The 25,001-nt window shown below is 38.2% G+C and overlaps 1 long non-coding RNA gene across 1 annotated transcript in view; it reads left to right on the top strand.

Annotated features, from left to right (window-relative positions):
* Nucleotides 1-24,669, top strand: part of LOC140531762 (uncharacterized) — a 37,027-nt gene extending 12,358 nt beyond the window's left edge. The window contains exons 2-3 of the long non-coding RNA XR_011976427.1: nt 2,073-2,221; nt 23,599-24,669. This is a non-coding gene — a long non-coding RNA (uncharacterized lncRNA). The remainder of the gene's footprint in view (nt 1-2,072; nt 2,222-23,598) is intronic.
* The last annotated feature ends 332 nt before the right edge of the window (nt 24,670-25,001 follow it).

The following is a 25,001-nucleotide window of genomic DNA, read 5'->3' on the forward strand; positions in this document are numbered from 1 at the left end:
TCCAAGTGCCTTCCCCTTTAAAAATCTGGGGCAAGGCACTTCCTGAAGCATCAGTAAAACCATCAAGAGACCTCAGGTCTATTTGCTCTGTTCTGAAGTGCCTCTGGTTTCTGTCCTGCCTCCCCTTTCCCCCACCTTCAGAAACAGGCAAGATAATACCAGCTGCCCCTGGCTGCTGCTCTCCAAGTCGGTGTCTCCAGGTTTCTCATGTTTCCCCAGCCCAGCCCCAGGCACTCTGACAAAGACTTGGTGTTCAGCAAACAAAAGCACGCTGGGGCCTCTTCCTGTTGACATGGCAACATAACCAGCAGCCAGCTCCTACTTGTCAGGGCTCGGCATGTTCAGCAACTAGAAGACTTTGCCAGTGGCACCTGATTACCAGGGGAGGCCTTTCTCAGCCACTTCTGGGATTTAAAAGCACTTTCTCTGCGGCTTGTTAAAAGATAGAACAAGAAACCTCCCTCTCCTCTTCTTCCCTCCCTTCCACACCCAAACAAACACTCCATTGAAGTCTAGTTAGGGTGCACCCTGATCATTCCCCAGGGCCTCCCTCCAGACAATTGCTTAACCCCAGGCTGCAAAAAGTCTCTGCTCAAAGTCTTTACTGTCTTGAAGTTTCTGCCTGGCTGACCTTCAAAAGCCTTTCTCATACCCCTCTGTTCCAGTCCCATTAGCTAAGACACACTCAGAAAGGCCTGGCAGGGAGGAACAATAGTGGGTGCAGGGCATCAGGCAGTCATGTCAGATTGTGGGAAAGTCAGTTTGGTGGAGGGACAGAAATAGCAGCCTTGAAGATTTCCTCACTGATTTGGACTGCAGGGCAATACCTCGGGATCCTACTAGGTCCCCATTAGCTTCTTGGATGCCATTTTGGTTGCTGTCCCTGACTGGAGAAGAAGCAGAGTCTCTAGGGTGTCCAAAGCTCTCTCGAAAGCCTTGTGCCAGGCTATGCCTCAAGCTGACACCGTTTCAGTCAGCTCTCACTGTCCCTCCCTTATTTCTGGCTGTCTTGACCTCTTGGGTCATTCCTGAGCACAGACTCTATTTGTAAAGTATCTGCTCTGCGACTGCGCAAAGCTGACACTGCCATTTAGCCCCCAGTCTTGTTCTAGTACTGGCCAAAGAAGTGTTTTTAAAGTTTACTTTTATAGATTTGTTTTTATTTTCAACTTAGTGAACAACAAATAACATGCACATTTCAATACATGAAATGAGTTCTCTATTGTGGCTAGCTGGCCACATCTATGCATTTTGCGTAGATAAATGACGGGCCGATACCCAACATCAATGGGAAGCAAAGCTGCAAAAAAAAATGTGATGGTTTTGTGTTTTTGAAATTATGGGTTTTGAAGGGGGCTATGTGGTGCAAAGGAATCATGAAAATCTGAGCTCAAAATCAAATATTTGTAACCTCCTCATGCCTCAGTTTCCTCATTTGTAAAAATTGGGATAATAACACCTACATCACAGGATTGTTGTGAGGATTCAATGAGAACATATATAAAGTGTTGTGTGAACTTTAAAACACCCTACAAATGCTAGGCATTACAATAATAATTATTATGGTGAATTAAAATTATGGTAAGTTATTATTATTATGATAAGTTAAAACTAAAGGTAAAGTCCAGATCGTTATTCTTAATATATTTCTTCTTTTAATAGAAAATGAAGGAAGTTCATGTCTTCCCCCTGGAATTATCTCTAATTTATCCTACATCTATCACGTTTCTATTTGTTTGTCTATTTCCCCCCTTTTAGACTGTGACCTCCTTGAGGGCAGGGGCTGTTTTTTTCTTTTCTTTGTATTTTCAGGGCTTAGCACGATGTGGCACAAAGTAGATGCTGAAGAAATGCTTGTAGACTTTTGGTTTAAAGTATGTAATACTGTACATTCTGTACAGTACAGTACAATGCATTCTGTAACTTTCAAAGATGTTCAGCTTGTCTGTTTCTTTGTGGTTTTCTTATTGTTTAATTCTCTACCTTTAAGAGAGAAAGATGCCTTAATGATAGCTCTTATTTCTTTCTGTTTTCTCCTATCCTATTATGCCCATCTGCTTCACTGCTTTTAGACCTCTTAAATGGAAGGAAAAAAAAGAGAAGAAAAAAGCAAGACCCTTGTAACAAATAAGTGGAGTGAAGGAAAACTGATTCTTTGACTGACTATGTCTGGACATATGTGTTATTTTGCAACTTGAGCCTATCACTGCTCTGGAAGGAGGTAAGTAGCAAGCTTGAGCATCAGTCCCCTGGAATTGTAATTGGTCAGAGTTTTCAAGCCCTTCAAATTTGTTTTCCTTTATAAAATTATAGAAATTGTTGTTCTTATTCTGTTCATTTAAGTCATCTGGATCGTACCAGGTTTCTTTCATCATTTCTTCAGACATAATAGTGTTATCTCAGGGAAAAGAAAGAATACTGCAAGAAGTATGCAAGGAAACACAAAAAAGAACATTTTAAGCTACTTTGTGGATTGAATAAATGAATAAATGATGTATTCAGTGATTATTATGTATGAAGCACTGTGCTGAGCATTACAGAATAGAAAAGACAGCCCCTATTCTCTAGCCCTTTGATGGCATCCAAGTTTAGCCACACTTGAGGTCCTAGAGGGCCACATGTGACCTTGGGGTCACAGGTTCCCCACCCTGGAGTAGGATCTCACATTCTGATTCTACCATCCTCTCCTATGCCTTTCCCAATATTGTCATGTTTGCATGCCACTGCTGGCAGCTAGACTGAGTAGTAGGCAGATCCTAGACGTGGCTGGCATCAGTGAGATCAGACTTTGAACCTTGCTTCAGACTTTCTAGCTACATAACCCTGTCCAAGTCACTTAAGGCCTCTTTTCCTCAGTTTCTCCATCTCTAAAGTGGTGGTGATAGTAGCAGCATCTACTTCACAGGGTTGTTGTGAGGATCAAATGAAATGATGTATAAATAATGTATATATGCTATACCATTATTGATAACATAGTTAATCACTTATTTAAAAAAAGAAATAAAAAAAGAAAGAAACCCTGGATGGCAATTTTCAGTAATAGGACTAGCTTTGGCCAGAATCCTGAAGCACCCTGCCTTTGCCTTTTCCTTCCCCAGCGTCCTCTCTCGTACCCTCCTCTTGACTCAGCATGGCTCTTCCAGTCTTTCTCTTCTTTTTTCCCCTAAGACTGATCTTAGAGAAGATGATCCTGGTCCTTTGCAACACTGTGAGAATTCTAGGCGTCATTTACCTAGCCAAAGTTAAAACCTGCTCTTCATTTACAAAGGATTTCCCTCTTCAATTAAGCAGCTAGTTAGGAGTTAAAAGGTTCTCCCTTGCCCCTTCAGTTAGAGAGCTTGGTGATACAGTGGATGGAGTGACCAGGCCTTAGGTCAGGAAGACCTGACTTCAAATTCAGTCTCAGATACTTACCAGCTATGCGACCTTGGGCAAGTCACTTAACCTCTGTTTGCCTCAGTTTCCTTCACTATTGATAGCACCTATCTCCCAGATTTGTTGTGAGGAATAAATAAGATAACATTTGTAAAGGCACATAGTAGGTACTCTATTAACGCTAGTTATTATTATTCCTATTAGTTCAAGAGAACCCCAAGCACCAGCAAGTTTGTAGGAAAGATATTTTAGGTGTAAGAGATGCTTTCCACTTGAAACTCTCTCCAGAAGATCAGTTCTTCTCAGTAGAAAAACTTGCAGTCCCCTCCTGGAAGACTGAATTGGGTTGATTGGGCACATGTTTGGATTTGTCCTGAGACATTACAAGATCCTAAAACGAGTTGTCTTTGTTTTTTGTTCCTCCCACAGTATCTCTCAACTGTGCAATTACAGGAGCATGGCAAACTATTAGCTCTGGAAAAAGCATTGTTGTTCTCCAACTATTATCTTGGTTATTTAAAATAGATTTTCCTATCAATCATTTCAGAAGAAACTCACAATAACTTCTGCCTCATTAACTACATTGAAAGTTGGGGACATGTTTATGAGTGAATACATTTTTTTCCTTTCCTGAATAAAGATTTAGATATTACAATATTTGTCCATGAAGTAAGAAATTCCTGGATGATATCTGGATAAGTTGGAGAGGAGACAGAGTTTTTTTTTTTGTGTTAAGAAGTCATCTTATTCACTCCATTCCCAAAAACATTAACCATGAGAGTATTGGGCTTTGATTTATGTTTATGGCATTTTCCTCATGATCCCAACAGGCATCAAAATCTAATTATAAATTATCATGCAATATAAACACATCCCTAGTTCTCAGGGCACCACAGGGAACTAAATCGATAATTTACCCGGGAGATACTTATTTTCATTTCATAAAACCAAATCCTTACAATTTATTATTTAAGGACTCTCTTCCTCACTGAGTAGTTATTTAGCATTTTCTGACTCTGACAGCTTGTGCAATATTATCAGCCTGTGCTAATGAGCTCTTTTTTTGAAAGGAAGACCTAGATGTTCAACCCCAACCTTGTTCTTTTTCTTTTAATTTTTCAATTAGCAAGCATTTGTTTTTTCTTCCTCCCACATCTACTTTCAATTTAAAAGAAAAAAAATACCCTGATAACAGTAAATATAGTCTAGCAAAACAGATATGCACAATGGCTATATCTGAAAAAGTATGTCTCATTCTACACCTGGAGCATATCACCTCCTTGTTGGAAGGTGGGTAGACTGATTTATCATCAGACCTCTGGAGTTTTGGTTGGTCATTGGGTTGATCAAAGTTCCTAATCCTTTCAAAGTTATTTGCTCTCACAATGCTGTTGCCATATGTTTTGTTCTTCTGGTTCTGCTTACTTCACTCTGCATCAGTTCAAATAAGTCTTCCCAGCTTTCTCTGAGGTTACCTCTTCTGTCTTTTCTTACAGCACAATAGTATTCCATTAATTTTGTATACATTCACATCCCATTATTTGTTCTTTAGTTGGTGGGCACAAGCTGTGGTATAAGATTATAATGAAATATTACTGTGCTATAAGAAATAATGAGTTCAATGACCTTAGGAAAATATGGATAGACTTGCATGAAATAATGAATTATAGATTGTGTAGAACAAAGAATACTGTATACAGTAACGGCAATATTGTTTTAAGAACAACTTTGAGCAGCTGAGTCATTCTAACTATTACAAATATCCAAATCAACTACAAAGGGCCTGTGAAAGAAGATGCTATCTGTATCTAGAGAAAGAACTGATAAAAAGGAGAATGTATAAAATTAATTTACATATATACACACATATTTGCATCTAATGGGAGCCATATCCAGGACAAGGGAGAGGGAGGAAAGAAAAAAAAAGAAAAAGAAGTTACATAACTTTATTATATATTTAAAAAGATTAGCAAGTTGTACATAATAGATTTGCATTTTCATATCAAATCATCTCTCCCTCTATTCCAGGTTATAGAAATGTTTGTTTTATTTCTTAAGTTCAAAATTAAATACATAAAATTAACAAAAAAACCTCAAATGCCTCAACACTCTCCAACCCCCAAACACTATAAGCAACTCTAACCTAGTTTAAAAAATTTCTTTTTCAAAATTAAAAAGAAAAGTTTGTGATAGTTGGCAGGACTTAGTAGATAGAGGACTACCTTTGAAGCCAAGAAGACCTGAATTAAAGTCCCGATTCTGACCTATACTGACTGAATGACCCTGAGGAAGTCACCTGATCTTTTAGGGCCCCAGCTGACTGTAACAGTTTAAGTGCAGAGAAGGTACCAATTAATTACAGAAATTCTCAACTACTCTTCATTTATTCCTAATCCCTTAATACATATATAAAGAACCATGACCTAAAGTATGAGGGGGAAGGGAGGAGGAGGGAATTCTTTCCCATTAAGCGGTCTTTGGAGTAAGCAGACCAGGTTCTAATCCTGAGGTCAGTAGAACCCCCAAAGTGAAGCAATCAGGCTTTTTTTATACACTCTGGTTCAATATACCCCTACACCAGAATCCTGGGGAAACATTATTTTAAAACTCAGATTAACAGAAAAATATTCAATACATAAAGAGGATCAAGTAATAGGTCAGCTATTTATTTCCTCCCTTGGAAAATAAATGCCTAAAACACAAAAAGCTCTTAAGTGCACAGTAACAAACACATCATTATACAATAACCTACTGTGTCTACTTTATTCTGAGAGGTTGACTGAAATCATTCAATCATGAAATACCTCATGGTAGTGCAGAAGAGAAAATTCATTTTCGCTTTGGACCTGTACCATCTAAGCCATTAATTTCAGGCCCATATCTTCTGACTATGCATGAAACCTCCTGACTGTGGTAGTATTTTACCTGCAGAAAGCACTTCCTACTGCCAAGTACCCAGGAACTCCTAAATTCTCAGAGTCACAAGGTAGTCAATGCCTCTCAGGATTGCTATCTGGTTACCTGTGCTGGATAAACTAAACATGAATCCAAATTAAGATCTTGAGCCAGGCTCAAGTTCACCTAGACAATGCATGTGCTTGCTGACATGGGCAATTGGCCACCATAGCTTTTGAGTATGGAAGGGAGGGGGACAGTGATTCTCTGGAAGTCTGAAAGAGACTTTGAAGTGAACCAAGAAAAATGAGGCAGGAGCTACTTTTCCTTCTAAGCCTACAGAGTGGATGGCTTTTTCTGCTCATTGGCCAATTCTCTTTGGCACAGTGAGAAAGGTTTTGACTAGCTTGAAGTCACACAGGCGGTAAGTGTCAGAGGTGGAATTTGAGCCCAGATCATCTGACTCCAGAGCTTGTACTCTCCCCACTTACCATGTTGCTTCACCAAAGCCCTCATTTTACAGATGAAGACATCAAGGTCCAGGATGTCAGGTAACTTGCCCAAGGACATGCCAGTATTATGGATCAGAAGTCAGCTCTTGTATCGTACCGCACTGCCTCAAACACCAAATCACCTTGGACAAGTCTCTGTTTCCTCATCTGTTTTGTTGTTCCATCATGTTCAGTCACTTGAGATCTGTGTTAGTCAGTCAGTCAAAAAGTATTTATTCAGTACCTACTATCTGTGAGGCACTGTGTTAAGCATTGGGAATATAAAAAGTACAAGAGGCAGTCCCTACTTTTCAAATTATTTTAAAGTTGATAAATCATTTATTTTTTCCATAATCATCAAAAAATATGAGACCAGCATTAATCCTGAAAATATTAATGACAGTGAAGGAAATTTCAGATCCCTTCAGGTTTATCCTTGTCAATAGCTTATGGGGCATCTTTTTCAAAGTTATTTGAAGGAGAAATAGCTGGGAGAGTGGTGAGTAGAATGATGTACCTGGAGTCAGGAAGATGTGGGTTCAGATCTCTCCTCAGACATCTACTATTTGTGTGACCCTGGGAAAGTCACTTAACTTTTCACTTAACTGAAAACTTAAAACTTTTCAGTTTTAAACTTTCTTTAAAACTATAAATTTAGAAGCAGGTACTAATCTGAATTGTGGAGGAAGTTTCTTATCTCACTGAAATTGCAGGTTCAGAAAGAAAAGACAGGAAAATATCTATCTTCGAGTGCTATAGGGAGGCTTAAGTGAGATAATGTAAAGGATTTTGCGAACTTTAAAGTCATGTATTAATATCAGTTGCTATTTTTGAAAGGCTGTTTAGAAAGTGAGCCTATCCTCAGTTTAGGATTAGCTCCTGTTCTTTCCTTTTCAATGTATCTTAAAATGAATATACCCAAATATTCTCTCCCAAATATACCCAAATACACTCCCCACGAAGTTATGCAAAACTGCTTAATAGACTGATGTATGTAAATTGTACTTTGCATGTTTCCACTTTGGGTCTGAAGGAATTGTTTAATTTTTTTGTTTCTGGAGGGGAAAGTGAGGCAATTGGGGTTAAGTGACTTGCCCAAGGTCACACAGTTAGTGTCTGAGGCTGAATTTGAACTCAGATCCTCCTGACTCCAGGGCTGGTGCTCTATTTATTGCACCATCTAGCTGCCCCTAGGATGGGTGTTTTAACACAGATCATTTGGTCCAAGCAGCATCCACCATATTTGACCTGACATTTTGGACAGTTTCATGTGACCTGTGTTGACATTGTTAGAATCATTGCTTTTTTGGCTCTGCCTTCTAACATGTCATTGCTTAATAAAAGTCAGTCTATGCTTCTCTGAGTTCTTTATCTGTGTTGCTTTTTATGTTGCCTGTATGTTGCGTTATATTCATATATCACAAAGTGTTCAGCCATTCTGCAAACGTGGATCACATGGTCTCTATCCCATCTTCTTACTGTTAGAAATCATTCTGCCGAAATCTTTTTTTTCTCCTTGCGGTCAGAATTTCAGAGCTAAAAGTGACCATGGAGGTCAACCCAGACCTGAGAAGAGATACCTACTCTATCATTCCTGACTTTTGTTTGGAGATGTCAAATGAGATAATTTTGGAAATCTTTTGGCATGGTTCCTGGCACGTAGCGAAAGCTTAAATAAAAGTCTTGTTCCACTCCCTCTTATCTCCCATTGAGGGGAGACCTGCTGCCCCCTGAGGCGACTCATTCTACTGTCTGATTGTTCTAACTGTTATACTGGCAATATAGCAGAGTGTGTAGAGGACCCAACTCAGAGTCAGGAAGTCCTGGGTTTAGAATGTTCTTTCCTTGGCAGATTTTGGCTGTGTGACCCTAAGCAAGTCATTCTGCTCCTTAGTGGCCCAGGTAATGCTCCAGTCAGTGAGCAGGCATTTATTAAACTCTTACTAGGTACAAAGTTCTATGCTAAGTATTGGGGATAAAAATAATAAGCAGAAAGACAGTCCCTCCTCTTAAAAACTGAATTCTGGTTGGGAAAGATGAGACTTAAAAGGGATCTGAAGAGAGGGAGTGGGGGATGGGTTACCTAACTAGGGTCCAGGTCTGGATTGTCAGAATCAGGGCCAGAAGAGGAATGGAGGGTGGTTGGTCTGGGCCCTTTCTCAAAATGGAGTCTCTTGAAGAAACTCACCAATGGGGGAAGCAGGCCAGAAGGATAAAATGGTGCTCCAGGGCAAGATAGCTACAAGAGATGAGGGAGCTTCCAGTGTGAGAAGGTCACAAGCGCTGTGGGATCCTCAAGAAAATAAACTGCAGAGCAGTAGTGGGTGGCTCTGGCTGAGGAATTTCTTTAATAGTGTTTCCCACACCAACAAAATCATAGGTCAAACCCTCCTCCCCCAATGGGGAGGAAATTTTTCCTTACTTCAAGCCTATATCTACCTTCGCTGCTTTTCCATATTATTCCTGGTTTTACTCTCCATGGCTAAACAGAAAAAGTCTTATCTTTCTTTTGCATGATGGGCCTTCAAATACTTGAAGGGAGCTCACACACCTTCCCTGAATCTTCTCTCCTCCAGTTATGGCATCTCTAGCTGCTTCACCCCATCCCTGTATGGCATGAATTTGGTCATCTTGATCATCTATCTCTGGATATTTTCCAGATCATGATTGTCCTTTTGAAGCTCTGTTCCCATAACTGATTATTATTGTCTCTGGGGGATCTCTAACCAAAGAACCCAAATGATTTACTGACTTTTCTCAACATACAACAGAATTGGGCGAGGGGACACTGAAAGAATTGGATGCTTTCTGGAACTGGTTATCTGACCTAAATCAGTTGCATTCATTGCCAGTTTCTAGAGAAGGGTGTCTCAGGCATCAGATTTATAATAGCGTATAACACTTGGCACTTGATAAGTGTTTTAAAAAATGAAATTGAAACGACAAGGGAAAGATAATTGACATTCATGGAAAAGATCTAAAGGCACTTCTGAATTCATCAAAAAAGACCAAGCAACCACAGAGTGTTGTGCCTAGAAGGGATTTTAAGAGATCCAATTCATTCATTTTATAGAAGGGAAAATTGACAGCCTTAGAGCTGAAGTCATTTGCCCAAGGTCATGTAACAAACAGATAGTAATATTACTGAAGTGGAGGACTCGGACTTAGGAAGCCCAGGCTTGGAATCCTGTTTCTTGGTACCCATTAATTGCGTGACCCTAAGTGAGCCAGTTTTTTCAACTGCAAAATGGATATGCTAACACCTATAACACAACTCATAGAATTGGTGTGTGGATCAAATGAAAAGACACCTTATATACTTTCAAGCCCTGTTTCAATACCTACTGTTAGTAGTATCATCTGTGACCTGAACTTAGACCTTCTGATGCCCAGGTCTCTTTCCATTACACCAAAGCAGTTTTATTTTACACAGTGTTTTCATGCAATAAATCACTAAGATATACTTCAAGATATTAGAATAAGGGTGACAAAGAGTAGATGGGATATGGTGGAAAAAATGCTTCCTCTATGGTCAGAAGACCTGTGTTCAAATCATGCCTCTGTTGCTTTTTATGTAGCCATGAACCAGTCATTCATTCAAATTCTTATTGCCTCAGTTTTATCATTTGACAAAGGCAGAGTTGGAACAGATGGTCTCTGAGGTCCCTCCCAGGTCTGGATTCGTGATCCATTGTATAAGATAGACTACTTGCCCTTGAGGAGTTTAGAGTCTAGTTGGGGAGGTAATAATGATCACAATAATTGTTTACAGTTTGCAAAGTATTATACATGAAATATGTAATATATATGTATATGTAACACATACATATAGCATATATGTATAGTATGTATATGTAGCATAGGCATATGCCTGATATAAAATATGCTACACACACATATATATACACATTACATAAGATATATATCTAACTATATCACCATATATTTATGGTGATAATACTAGCACCAACCTCTTAAGGTTATTGTGAAGGGCTAGTGATATAAACGTAAAACACCTTGCAATTCTTAATATATTATGTGGCTGCTAGCTTTTATTATTGCCGTTCTGACAATCTGAACCTTAGGAAAAAATTGTTTATGTTCTAAGCAAATGATTTTGAGGTGAGTTAGCTCAGGAATGAAAATAGTAGCTTGTTCTCCTTCTGGCTATTTTTCTCTTTATTGCAGAATTACAAATGTGAGAATTACAGCATGTGCTTGCATATTGAGAGGAACAGGAAGCTAATTTTCATACTCAGCATCCAGCCTTCCAGGGTCTGCCCTCTTGTAGCTGTTTGCCCCTTGGAGAATGAATTCCCTTTCAGGCTCAGACTGTTCCACGTACCATCCTCTCTGCCCAGGGAGGATGGAATGGCCAGTCATTCAGTATTTAGCTTTGGACACTCCTTTGAAAATTTTTAATTTGTTGAGTTGTCAGATTGCAATGCTCTGTACATACCCAACCAAGCTCTGTGCTGTGGGCTCATCTCACTGGGGCCTGTGTTATGAAGTCAGACAATAAAATTTAATCATGAAAAATCCCCCACAGAGCAATATTTATATAATTGTTGGAGCAGTGTGCACCTCCAAGGAATTCAATAGTGACTTTGAAAACAATGTATTATTTATTACCTGGCAATATACTTGTTAAAAGTGGCTATTTGCTGGATTTCACCATTTGAGAGGCAGATCCTAAATCAATGTTTCTCTGCTCTAAGAGATAAGCTGTTGTAATAAATGCAGTTTTCAGAGCAGATATAAGGAACACCAGCAAAATCAAACATTTTTTGAATATTGGTGATAAGACTATATTACTGACAAAATCTACTGTATCATTTAGCTGACTCTATTGGTTGACAAAAGATCTTATCACCACCATCTTTATCCTAGTTGAAAGTACATGAAAGAAGTATAGCTGTTTGTTTTGTCACCTTTAACTCCTTGAGTTATTTCATGACAAGTTAGATAAGTGGTAAATTGTATTGGATAAAGAGGAGATAATAAAAATAATGATGACTTGGGTGGAGGCATAGATAGCATGATCATCAAATTTAAAGATAACGCAAAGTTGAGAGGGATATTGAAGGAAAATCTCAAGGTCCAAAATGACCTTGACAGACCAGAGGCAGTTAGATGATGCAGTGGAGAGAACCTTGGGCTTGGAGTCAGGAAGACCTGGGTTCAAATCTAGCTTCAGAAATTTATTGACTCTGTGAGCAAGTCACTTAACCTTTGAGTCCTTCAATCTCCCCATCTGTAAAATAGGGGAGCATTTATCTCCCCTATTTCTAGCATTTATCTCACAGGGTTGTTCTGAAGATCAAATGATATATTTGTAAAATGCTTAATATAGGATTTGGCACACAAGGTGATTAGATATGCTTGTTCCCTTCCTTAGAATAGTCAAATCAATAAGATGAAATTCAGTAGTGATAAATGTGAAAAATCTACATTTGGGTATGAAAAATGAATTTCTCAACTAAGATATCTGGGAGTATTAATGGACTGCAAGTTCAATATGAGACAATCGTGATACGTCAGGCAAGAAAGGCAATGCCAACTTAGGTTGCGTTGGGAGAGATGCTATGACTGGAATGAGGATGTAATCATTCTACTATATTTTTCCTTGTATAGAAGAGATTTGGAGTGCTGTGGCTAGTTCTGGAAGGATACATTTATAGGTTGTATCCTTGGAAGGTCAATCAAGATGTTGAAGGACTTTGAGATAATATTATATGACCTTTGGTAGGAGGATTTGAAGGTATTTATTCCGGAGAAGAAAAGGTTCAGGGAGTGCTTGAAAGCTACTTTGTTATATTTTAAGACTGTTGTGTAGAAGAAAAATCAGCTTTAATTTTTCTTGTACCAGAAAGCAGGACCAGGAGAAAGAAGTAAAATTTGGCTTTAACTAAAGGAGAAACTCACAACAGCTGTCTAAAGAGAGAAATGTGCTTCCTCAGGAGGCAATTGTGGTAGTCTCTATATCATACCTCAAAGATCCAAGACTGTATTAGAAGAGTTATGTCATAGACAAGTGCTTAGGACATGGACAGACATTGGCATCCATGCCTGATCAATGAGTGATCAGCGAATGTTAATTTGGAAAGGAGGATGGGATATTTGGTCCTTCTTCTCTATTCACTTGTAGTATAAGGTGCTCTTTAAATCCCCACTCATATGGTTAGCTTGCCTCCCCAGAGGATTGCTGGCTACTTCTCCCCTAAGTGTCTAGGTGCAACCCTGTAGGGTTAGGGGCAATTTCTTCAGTATTATCACTCAGGATTCCTTGGTGGTGTATTTCTTCCATTGATTATCAATCGATATCAATTAGTTAGCTAGACCTAAATAACTTCTAACCAAAAATACTAAGATCATGTAAGAACAGTTGTTGAAAAACTAAAATAACAAGTGAAAATATGTTCTATTCTGCAAATAGCATCCTTAATCAGTGGTATCTTTAGTTATATACATCTATAAATATTTTATACATAGAGCTAGCTTGAATATTATATTAATTTATTTTGTATATAGACACGTATGTGAATATATAAGTATTCATATATGTTTATGTATATTTATATATTCTGTCATAATACAACTAAGTGATCTATGTATGTGCTCACCAGCTAGCCAGAACAAAGAAGAGGAGATGATTACTCTGCTTTCCCCATTGGTCTAGAAATTGTTGCATATGTTCGACATAATCTTTTAATTAATTCATTTATTTGTGTATTTATTTATATGCCCATCTATTTATTTATTTGATTGCTTAAAATTTTCTGTTCCGAATTCTTTTCCTCTCTCCAGTGCCTCTCCCACCCACTGAAAAGACAAGCAATACCGTATTTCATCGCATAATCGTTGCCACTGCATAATCATCACACATTGTTTTTTCAGTCCAAAAATTGGTTTGTAACCTTTCATCGCATAATTGTTGCATGGTATAATTCTGTTTATCAAAGAACTAAACAGAGCAGCAATGTATTCACCAATAGCATATGGATATGCATTTATCTCTCCTGCACTATGAACCACAAGCCTAGAATTCTCAGCACAAAAACATTGCCAGTATTCAATTTTAATGTATATTCATGAATATTCTATGCATCCTAGTTGCATCAAAGACAGTTTAATAATAAATGACTTTTGAGTAATATCAGCACAGATTTTTTTAAAGCTTCATATAATGGTTGCAACCTACTTTTTGCAAAAAAAAAAATAGCAAAATCTGCAGCAATTATGTGGTGAAATATGATATCTATTATATAGGTGAAATTATTCAAGACATATTTCCATATTAGCCATGTTGAAGAAAAGCAGGAAAAATAAAGTGAAACAATATGTTTCAATCTGCCTCTGAATTCACTAGTTCTCTCACTGGAGGTGGATAGCATTTTTCATCTTAAGCCTTTTGGAGCATTGTATTGATCAGAGTAGATGAGTCTTTCACAGTTGATCAGTCTTGCAATACTGCTGTTACTGTGCATAATATTCTCATGGTTCTGCACATTTCACTTTGCATTTGCTCATATGAGCCTTCTTAGGTTTTTCTGAAACCATTCCCTTCATCATTTTTTTACAGCACAGTAATATTCTATCACAATCATATAACATAACCTGTTCAGTCATTCCCTTAATGACGAGCATCCCCTCCGTTTCTAGTTCTTTGCCACCACAAAAAGAACTGCTATAAATATTTTTGTACATGTGGGTCCTTTTCTTTTTTCTTTGTAATTTTTATCATATTGGCTCAACCCACCCATGAGCAATTAATGTTTCCCCAGTTGTTTAGATCGGAGTTTATTTGTATGAAGTGTTTTGTAATTGTATTATTTGGGTTTGTCTTCACAGGTAGATTCCCCAGTATTTTATATTGTTTGCCATTATTGTAAATGAAACTTCTCTTTCTCTTCCTGCTGGATTTTATTGCTAATATATAGAAATGAGGGTGATTTATGTGAATTTATTTTTTTTTTATCCTTCAACTTTGCTAAAGTTGTTGAATTTTTCAGTTAGCTTTTCAGCTGATTCTCTCAGGTTCTCTAAGTTACTATTATATTATCTTCAAAGAATGGTAGTTTTCCTCATTGCCTATTTTTTCTTTCAATTTCTTTCTCTCATTTTATTGTGATAGCTAACATTTCTAGTTCAATATTGAATAATAATGTGATAATGTATACCCTTGCTTCATCCCTGATCTTATTGGGATGGCTTCTAATTTATCCTCATTGCAATTATTACTATCTCTTGGTTTTAGATAGATGTTACTTATTATTTTAAGAAAAAATTCCTCTGCTTTCCAGTGTTTTTTAAAAGGAATGTGTCTTTTCTGCATCTTTTGATATAATCTTGATTTTTGTCATTTTTGTTATTGATATGGTTAATTATGCTTGCAGTTTTCCTAACATTAATCTGGCCCTACATTCCTGATATAAATCCCCCTGCTCATGGTATATGGTCTTTCTGATATACTGCTGTAGTCTCCTTGCTAGTGTTTTATTTAAATATTTTGCATAAATATTCACTGGCACAGTTTTAATATGAAGTTAGCACAGAGGCATACTCCGGATTGGAGGTCCCTTAGAAACTGACCAAATAAGCTATCAAAATTAGCTGATAATATTCTTTTGGACACTTTCCCCCAGTAAGACTATGGGAGGGATGGGCCACAAAGGAAAGTAGTTTGTTTTGGGAGAGGCAGTGTTCTGAATGCTGCTAGGTTTGCTTGATGCCAATGACACCTAAGACCTGAGTACAAGAAACTAAGACCCCAAGTCAACTATTCTGATTAAGGCTGTTTCTTTAAGGCTAACAGGGCTGAACTTCGGGATGACTGTGTCTCACCTGACCCTGCATGATCCTTCAATAAATGTCTCTAGCCTTGCAAGCTTAATTCTCTATTAAACTACCCCCAACCTCTTCACTAGGATTCTGGGTCAGCCTGACCTGGGACAAACTAACTCCTCAATCTTGCCCTCTCTACATTTCAGTTTCTCAATCTTACAGTTTCTCAGTCCTACAATTGTGTGTGTTCATCCTTTGTTGCCAAAGAAGACCATGCCATCTGAGAAATGATGACATGACTTGCACTTGACTTTGTTTTGAGTGAGAGAGGGCTGTGCAGGTCACCAGACTCACTTCTTCTCCAGAGTCATCTGGATCCAGTGACCAAATATTCATCAGGATGACTGGAGATGGATGACCCAGGATGAGGCAGTGGGGATTAAGTGACTTGTCCAAGGTCACACAGCTAGTGAGTGTCAAGTGTCTGAGGTGAGATTTGAGCTCAGGTCCTCCTGACGCCTGCACTGGTGCTCTATCTACTGCACCACCTACCTGCCCCAATCCTACAATTAGAGGTACAAAGAAAGGCTTGTTCTAATTCACAGCCACATGGACACTTAGGCAGTTGAGGAGTATGCTGGTCAATTAATTTATGTTGATTTTTCTAATCACCTATTTTCATCAGAGGATTCTTTATTATTCTGTCTGGAATTATCCCCTAATTGTTAGCATAATCCTACAACCTCATGCTCTCTCCATCACTGTGATATTGAATCTTTGGCTGCCAAGGATCAACTACCTCTCCCCAGCCATCTGCTTTCCCATCCTTATCTCCCCCTGACTCATCATGTCCCATTCTGTATCTTCTTTCCCTTCCATTGTACTACCTGGAGTAGCAGCTCCATAATTTAACTTGCTTCTCTCTGAAATCTCTTCTCTCTTTCCTTCCATTTTTGGGCACCTATTGAGATCTGGCTCCTTGCTAATAATGCTTCTTTCTTTGACACTATTTCTAGTGGTGGAAAGCTTTACTTTCCTTCCTGACTCACTTATCATCTGGTTGAGACAGAATGTTCCTTACTTCCAAATACCACTTCCAGACTCTCTCTTTGGCATTCTTTCCTTCAATCCAAATTTTTTGCCCAATCTAGATTCTGGCAGTCATTACCTACTGCCCTCACCCCCATATTCTCCTTCTTTTTCCAGTGGATTCAGTCTCTGTCTCACAGTCTTTCTTTCTATTCTGAATCCTTTGCTCTTTCTAAGAGGCTGTAATATACATGATTATGATCCCTCAAATACCCCAACTTCCCTTTTCCTCAACTTTTACTGTTACTTCCTTCAAATTACCTCTGCTACACACAAGAAAAGTCAGACTCTTTATCTTACTATGACTCTCAAGTGTCTCACTTCCATTTTCAAAAACTCTGAATTATTTTATCTGGTCACAATCTTTTATCTTTTTCTTTCTCCCTATACCTTATCCAACTTCTCATACTCTTGGCTAAAGACCTGGCATCATACTTCACTTCACATATTTCACCTAAGGTTCCCCTTCTTTCTTCCTCATGATCTCAAATTTCCCGGACGTTGCACTTCACTATCTCCTTCACTCCAACTTCTGATGATGACATGGCCCTTCTACATGTAACTTAATCCTATTCCTGTCTTCTGTGGTCAATGGTCCTTGTAATCATTCCCACTCTCTCTAATCTTCAATCTTAATTTATTAGTTCTTCTCTGCTGCCTACAAACACACTTATCTCCTCCATCCTGAAATGAAAAACAAAACAAACCCTCAATAGATCTTGCCACAGTTACCAGGGATCATATCTCTCCTCCTCTACACAGTTAAACTTGAAGAAACTGCCTACAATTTGCGCCTTTATTTGCACCCCCCTGGCTCCATCTCTTTCTTTTAAACCTTTTGCAATATGGCTTCTGGCTTCATCAGCCAACTGAAACTGCTCTCCTGAGTTACCATTTATCTCTTTATTTGTCAAATTAAATGATCCTTTCTCAAATCGCATTCTTTTCAGTGCATTTGTCACTCTTGATCACTTCATCTTGGATACTGTCTCCTCTCTGTGTTTTTATGACTCACCACTTACCTGGGTCTCTTTCTACTCATTCGACTGCTCTTTCTTAGTCTCTTTTGCTAGATCTTCATCCACATCATACCCACTAATGGTTGATGTTCCTTAAGGCTCTGTTCTGGGGTCTTTTTTCTTTTCTTTCTATACTCTCTCATTTTGCAATCTCATTTACTTTCATGAACTCATTTAGCATCTCTATATGAATGATTCTCAGGTCTATGAATTCAGTTCTAGTCTCTCTTTCCTGAGCACCAGTCTTATATCAACAACTGATTTTTGGACATTTCGAATTAAGATGTCCCATAGGTATTTCAACTCATCATGTCCAAGACATAATTCAGTATTTTCTCCCCAAACCCTCCCTTCTTCAAAATTTCTCTATTGCTGTCCAAGGATTCATTATTCTCTAGTCACTCAAATCTGCAAACATGATGTAATCCTTAACTCCTCACTTTTCCCATATTAAATTAATTGCCAAATTTTGGAATTCTCCTCTCTCCCCCACAATATCTGTCATTTACATCCACTTCCCTATCCACTCACAGCCACCACTACCCCCACTTCATAGACCCTCATCATTTCTACCTTGAGCCATTGCAGTAGCCTACTCATTGATCTCCCTGCTTTAAGTCTTTCTCCATTTAGATCTATTTCTCCTCAGCTTCCAAAGGGACTGTTTTCTGAAACATATAACTAAGCAAGTCACCTCCCCACACAATAAATTCCAGGTGTTCCCCTTTGCCTTCAGGATCATTCCTGCATCCATTTGTTTAGCACTGAAAACTTGTCGCAGCCTGGACCCTTCTTGCCTTTTCAGTCTCCTTTTCTATCCTAATTTCATCTCAGATCCAGCCCTGCTGGCCTATTGACTATACCTCAAACATATTTGATCTCCCATCTTCAGACTTTACAGTTGATTGTCACCACCATGAATTTTCCTTCTCCCTTCCTCCAACCCTTGGAATCTCTGCCTTCCTTTAATGCCTAACTTAGCCTTTCTTGGTCTCCCCAGGTTCTAGGCCCCTCCCCTCTAAGGATGCATTCTAATTTATCTTTCATGTTATTTACACGTCTCCTCCACTGGATGTAAGCAGCTCTTTCTTTGTACCTCCACATAGACTAACATGATGTAAATTAATGTAAGGAATGCTTATTGATCAATTGATTGACAACATAGTTATTTCCAGCATCCTGTCATTCAAACCCAAGCACTGTCTGGTTGGTCTGTCAAGATAAAAGGGTAATATTTAAGTGGAGGACTGACAGTTACAGTTTGGGATATTCACAGAAGAGACACTTGGGCAAATCCCTTTTTTCTGAGCCTCAGTTGCCTCAGATGTAAAATGGGGATCACAACATTTGCAATGATTTCCTCATAATGAGCAGAGTTCTATGGAAATCTGAAAGAACTACACAGATGTTATTATTTTGGAGCAGTTTTGAATTAGACTGGATTCCCACTGGGATTTTTCCCAGTTCTTAGACTTTATTATTCTTGGAGAAAGAAAAATATCCTATTTAAGTTATTAAGGAGCATAAGGCAAATCAGAAACTTTATCATGAACATTTCCTAAGCAATAATTTCAGTAACAATGGTGATAATAGCTAATACTTATATGACGCTTCAAGATTTACCAAGCATTTAATAATGATTACATTTGTCAGTAAATAATCAATAACCTCTAGACAAGAGCAACAGAGTGCCCCCAAGCCTATCTTTTTTTTCCAGGATCCACCACAAACTAACTTTTGGGGACTCAGTCTCCCTAAAGGAGACTCAAGCCTCAAACATTGTGTCCTAGCCCCATTCCAGTTCAGGGCCATGAACGTACCGAATTGGTTCTTTCTGAGTCCTGTCTTCCCAGGATGCCAGCAGCTACTCCAGATTACCAGCAGTGAAATATTGCTAGGATGTACAATTACCTCCTCTTCCCAGATGAATTACCTACAGAGAACCAAAGCTAGTCCCTGGACAATGCTACCTCATTCCTATGACCTTTCTACTGACAAGGACTATAATTTTCTTGTCCATAAAACCAACCCAAATTTTTCCTTTAAAAACTTCTTTAAAATTTTTGATCCTCTTTAGTGTTAAAACCAGATTGCTTTCCAGGTAAGCTTTTTTAAACTTAAATTTCAAATGTAAAATTTTACATTTGATGTTGGCAGTAATAGGAATTACTTATTATTCAGTTAATAGTTGAATTATCATTTGGGTTTTTCTTGATAGAGATACTGGAGTGGTTGGTCATTTCTTTCTCCAGTTCACTTTACAAATGAATCAAATAGGATTAAGTGACTTGTCTAAGGTCACACAGGTAGTAAGTGTCTGAGGTTGGATTTCAACATAGGGAGATGATTCCAGGCCTGGAATTCTATCCACTGTACCACCTAGCTTTCATTCTAATATAACAGCCAATGTCCACATTTAGGTAGAAGGTGGATATAGAAGATGTTCATTTGTGCAGGTGGCATGATTTAGAGCTCATCTACTCCACCCCCTCCTTTTAAGTATGAGAAACTAATAATAACTTTTATTCCTTCAGTGCACATTCATCATAATGTTTTATTCACAACAATTTTGTGAGGCATGCATCACAAATAAGAGGAAGTGCCCTAATGGTATTTCAGCAAAGGCCTAAGGAAGGACCTGTAGATCTGTTTTGTAAAATAGAGACATTCAAATATAAAGGGGAAAATCTTTAGAAGGAAGATAGACATTCCTCATTCTAGAAAGGCTGAGAAGCTTGAATATCTTAATATCCCAAAAAGTCAAAGAAGACAATGAACTTACCTTTGGGAATAGACTATATTACACTTTTTTCCCTAGCCACCTATCTACATGATATCCCAAAGGAGTGTGGGAGGTAAAAATGACTACATTGAAACTAATAACCCCATGGCAACGTGGAATGGCTTGCTGAGAGAGGGTGTTTTAGAGATAGGAAGGATTTGTCAATTAGAGATGTAAATTTTCTCTCATCTATTGCCTGAAGGTGACAAACCACCTCAGGAGAGAATCAAAGGGAGCAACCTTCAGTGTATCCTTAGCTAAGTGTTTTTTTCTTGCTGAAAGAATGCTGTAGCCCTCCAGCTGAAAAGAATATTGTAACACTAGCCAAAGGGAGCATAATGCCACCCAGTCAAGCCAGTGGTTGAAAGTGGAAAAAAATAAAACTGCTGCTACCCATCTACAGGAGAGAGTGAGCCCGGGAGACAAGGAGATTGACTCATCTAGCAGATATATTATACCCTGAAAAGTGCACAGTAGTTGAACAATCAACCTAGTTCAGCTTGAGAGTGGCTGCTCAGTGGCAGGGTAACCCAAATGGCTCTTTTTGGCAGCCAGTGTCCAGTGGCAGTGTGGCCCAGTTCAGCAGCAGTAAATCCTGCGGAGGAGCCACCCAACTAACCTACCGAGCCAAGGACAGACACAGATTGGCACATTCAGCCAAGACGTATTTTGGGAGCAGCAAGGCAAATGTCATGAAGACCCTTTAGAGAAAGAAAGAATATTGAGGTTCAGCAGTTGTGTAGTTGTGGATTTGGCCAGGCATGTTCCCTCCAAATATGCCTCATTCCTATTGTACTTAAAGTTAATGTCTACTCTTCCTTGTTTATTACATTTTGGGAATATTTGTCAGAGAACATACTGTTGGGGAAAATATAGTCCTTGCTATAACATCTGAATGCATGGCTGCTACGGAACTGAGTCTACTGGATGATTGTTCAGGGAGAGCACACTGGTAGGGGCTCATTATTTAGTGTTTAAGAGGATAGCCACTCACAGCATTAAAGTCTTGAAATTATGGCAGCCACAAAGTTGTGGGACAAATCTGCCAATGGAGATATGAATTAGATAAGCGAGCCCTGAGAGAGAATTACAATTATTATCCCCATGTTATAAATGATGATGAACAAGAAACTGATACATTGGAACTCAAAATAATTAACTGAGAATCTGAAAGTTTGGACAAATCCAGTAGAATCAGTCTAAGTTTGTTGATTTTGGGCTCAGTGGATCTACACTCCCACCATGATGAAATACTGTAGGCTTGAATATTATATAACAGTGATAGAGACAAGAGTGGCAGGAGACTAACTCTGCTTTTTTCTGTCTGCATTTCTTAAGTCAATCCTCTGACCTACTTTCTAAGGAGCAATCGTGAGAAGAAAAAAATCAGTTAATAAGATATTGCTCACCATCTTCTCCGGTTCTCTCTGGAAAAGGGGGGGGTATCATTAGAAGAGCTCTTTGAGGGGGCTACTAAAGGTATTGTTAACTCTTATTAGAATATGCTTTTTAATTCATGGACTATTGGATGCTAAATAAAAACCAGTCAATCAATGAATAAATCAAACCACGAGCACTATTCGGACCCTAGGGATATAAAGACAAAGCCAAAATAATCCCTGCCCTCCAAGAGCCTATATTTCAGAGGGTAAGACACCGTGTACAGCATAGGTGTGTTGTTTGTTCTTTGTTTTCAAAGACGTCCAAGTATATTCAAGATGCATTCAGAGTAGACAGAAGATAACTATAGAGGGGGGAGTCATTAGCAGCTGGGATGTGGGATGGGAAAACCCAGCAAAGGACTCCAAGATTTGACTAGGTAAGGGAAATGGTTGGCCCTGTGGAGAAGTGCTGGAGAAAATTATCACAGATTCATTATGGTAAGACAAATTTGAGTTAATTATTGTTATTATTTTAGAATGGAGAGGTGTTACAAATGGGGAAGGAAGCAGGCATTTTCATTTAAGATAGATGACCATACTGCTAGTTTCCCTTCATTGTTTTACTTTGTTAGAAAAGAAATCTCATGGAGTGGGGGTAATCTGTAAATGTTTGTACAGTAATGTGAAAAGAAAACATAAATAGAACTTTAAAAAAATCCCTACTTTCACACACATCTGTTCTATTGATCTTTACAAAAATCCTGTGAAATGTGTCAGGTATTATTACCCACCCTGGACAGAGAAGGAACCAAGGGGCTGAAGGTCAGGTGACTTGCTTGGTCACATTGGGCTGTTTTTAGAACTCAAGCTTCTCACTCCTAGTTCGTTGTTTGTTCTGCTTCACCCATTGGATCCCCCATGTCAATGAAAAGGTGTCTCATCCTTGAATCAATAGAGAAGGAAAACTGCTTCTCAGCAGGAATCAGGCATTGGTCTTTTAAACTTTCTCTCTGACCTTTGTGGGGTTGCATGTTGAGCTTGGTCTGTAAGATTTGAGTCATTGAGAGAGAGAGTGTGGTCCCTCTTTTTTCTGGAGATATTGGGTATTGTTTACATGTATGTATGCATTTGTACATACAGTATACACAATATACACATGAGTATATTATGTACGTACTTGTACGTACATATGTAAATATGCAATACAATCCATATATGCATGCCTATATATGTTGGAATATACATATGCATTTCTGAGTATATAGACACATATGTATATATGCAAATTTAGCTCAAGCATGCACAAACACATTCATGTGTATTTATGTAACATATGCATATACACATGGATATATAGCTTGGACATAAATACAATGTACATGTAATATATATATGTGTACTTGTGTGGGCATATCTATATGCATATGCACACATGTATATTGTGTATATGTATAAATATCTTGAGCACATGTATATGTATGTGTGTATATATGTGTATATATATACATACCTACATGCTTTTACATATTATTTTAAAAATCTTAGTACAGTTTTAAACTTTAAGTGAGTAGCTGAATGTTATCATGTGTTTTCATCTCCCTGGCAAGACTCATTGTGGAAACTCCCCTAATGTGTTATGGCTTCCATTGTGTAACTCAGAGTCTTTGGGAGGTATCTGGAGAAATGTGCATTTAATGACTTGTCCATGATTATACAGTTAGAGTGTATTGGAGATAGCACTTGAACTCAGCTCTCATGTTAGCCCTCTTCTGTTTCTGCAGGTGAAATCTTTGCAACAGGTTCCACCTTGCTCCTGCATTCCACATAACTGCTTCCCAACTATGGAATATGCTTAGTAAAAGTCAGCAGGGGAAGGAAACACAATGACTGACCCTGTGATCACCAGGCAGTTTAATGGAGTCTCAACCTGGCTTGTACCACAAGGGATATTCAACAAGAAAAACTCTTGGAGACTCATCATTTCCTCCTTGCTAAGATTTTATCATAATTTCTTCTCTGAGGTCAGCAGGAACAACTCAGAGTTCCTGACTTTTTGGAATGAATTGGTTCCAGTAATGACCCATGGAGCAGGCATTTCTATGATCTGCCTCAGGACTTAATTAAAAAAAAACACCCTAGATGTGTCACAGTGGGCCAAGGCAACAGACCAGGAAGTGGTAAGATCAGGGATGCTCGATTTGACATCAGTGTCAAGGAGTTAATGACCCAAATACTGTTAACATCCCTATTATGTATCCATGGTTCATAAATTTACCTAAATACTTTAGGAACTAGTAAAATCAGACTATACTAGTTCTTTTGTTTCAATTGTGCATGCTACATTTTATTTTATTTTCATTGATACTTTTTGTTTTTGGATTATATTTATTTCATCCCTCTTCTCCCCAACCCAGTAAGATCTCCCTTGTAAAAATATTATAGAAGAATGAGAGGAGAAAAAAAACCTCAGTAAAAGCAACCAGCATATAAACCACATCTCATAGTATATATGATATTCTCAGAGGTATTCTGGTAAATATTTAAGCCCTCTCCCTGTCCTCTCCCCCCTCCAATCTATGCACATCACAATTTAAGTTTCAATCTGCTTTATTAGCATTTTCCCATCACTTTCTTAAATCTACACAATGAACAAAATCACAACTCAAACCCTTATTTGTAGCATTTGCTGACTTCTAAGGTGTAAATTCTCCGACTGAAAATTTGACAATGTGTTCCTGAGAGCCTGTAGGAGTTAGCTTTAGCACACCTCCTGAATGTTCTCTTCTCAGTGCCTTCTTCCCCTTCAAGAAAGAAAGAGAGGTACGTTTCCTCCATTATTCTCCAGGTCAAAGCTTGGCTGTTACAAATATAAGACTTTTTAGTTTAGTTTTGTTGTTATTTTTTTTACATTTGTCATGTTATATATTATTTTACTTGTTCTGCTTACTCCACTCAGCATCAGTTCACATAAATCTTCCATTGCCTTTCTAAATTCTTCATATTTGTCATTTATTATAGCAAAAAAAATTCTTTTACATTCAGGTACTGCTATTTAATCATTCTCCAGAAGATGGGAATCTACCAGCTTTGTGACCCTGGATAAGTCACTTAATGTTTCAATGTTCTTTTTTTCCTTTTTTTAAAAAAATTTTTAAATTTTAAATTTTTAAATTTATTTATTTTA

Source organism: Notamacropus eugenii, chromosome 3 (assembly GCF_028372415.1).
Source record: "Notamacropus eugenii isolate mMacEug1 chromosome 3, mMacEug1.pri_v2, whole genome shotgun sequence".
NCBI lineage: Eukaryota > Metazoa > Chordata > Mammalia > Diprotodontia > Macropodidae > Notamacropus > Notamacropus eugenii.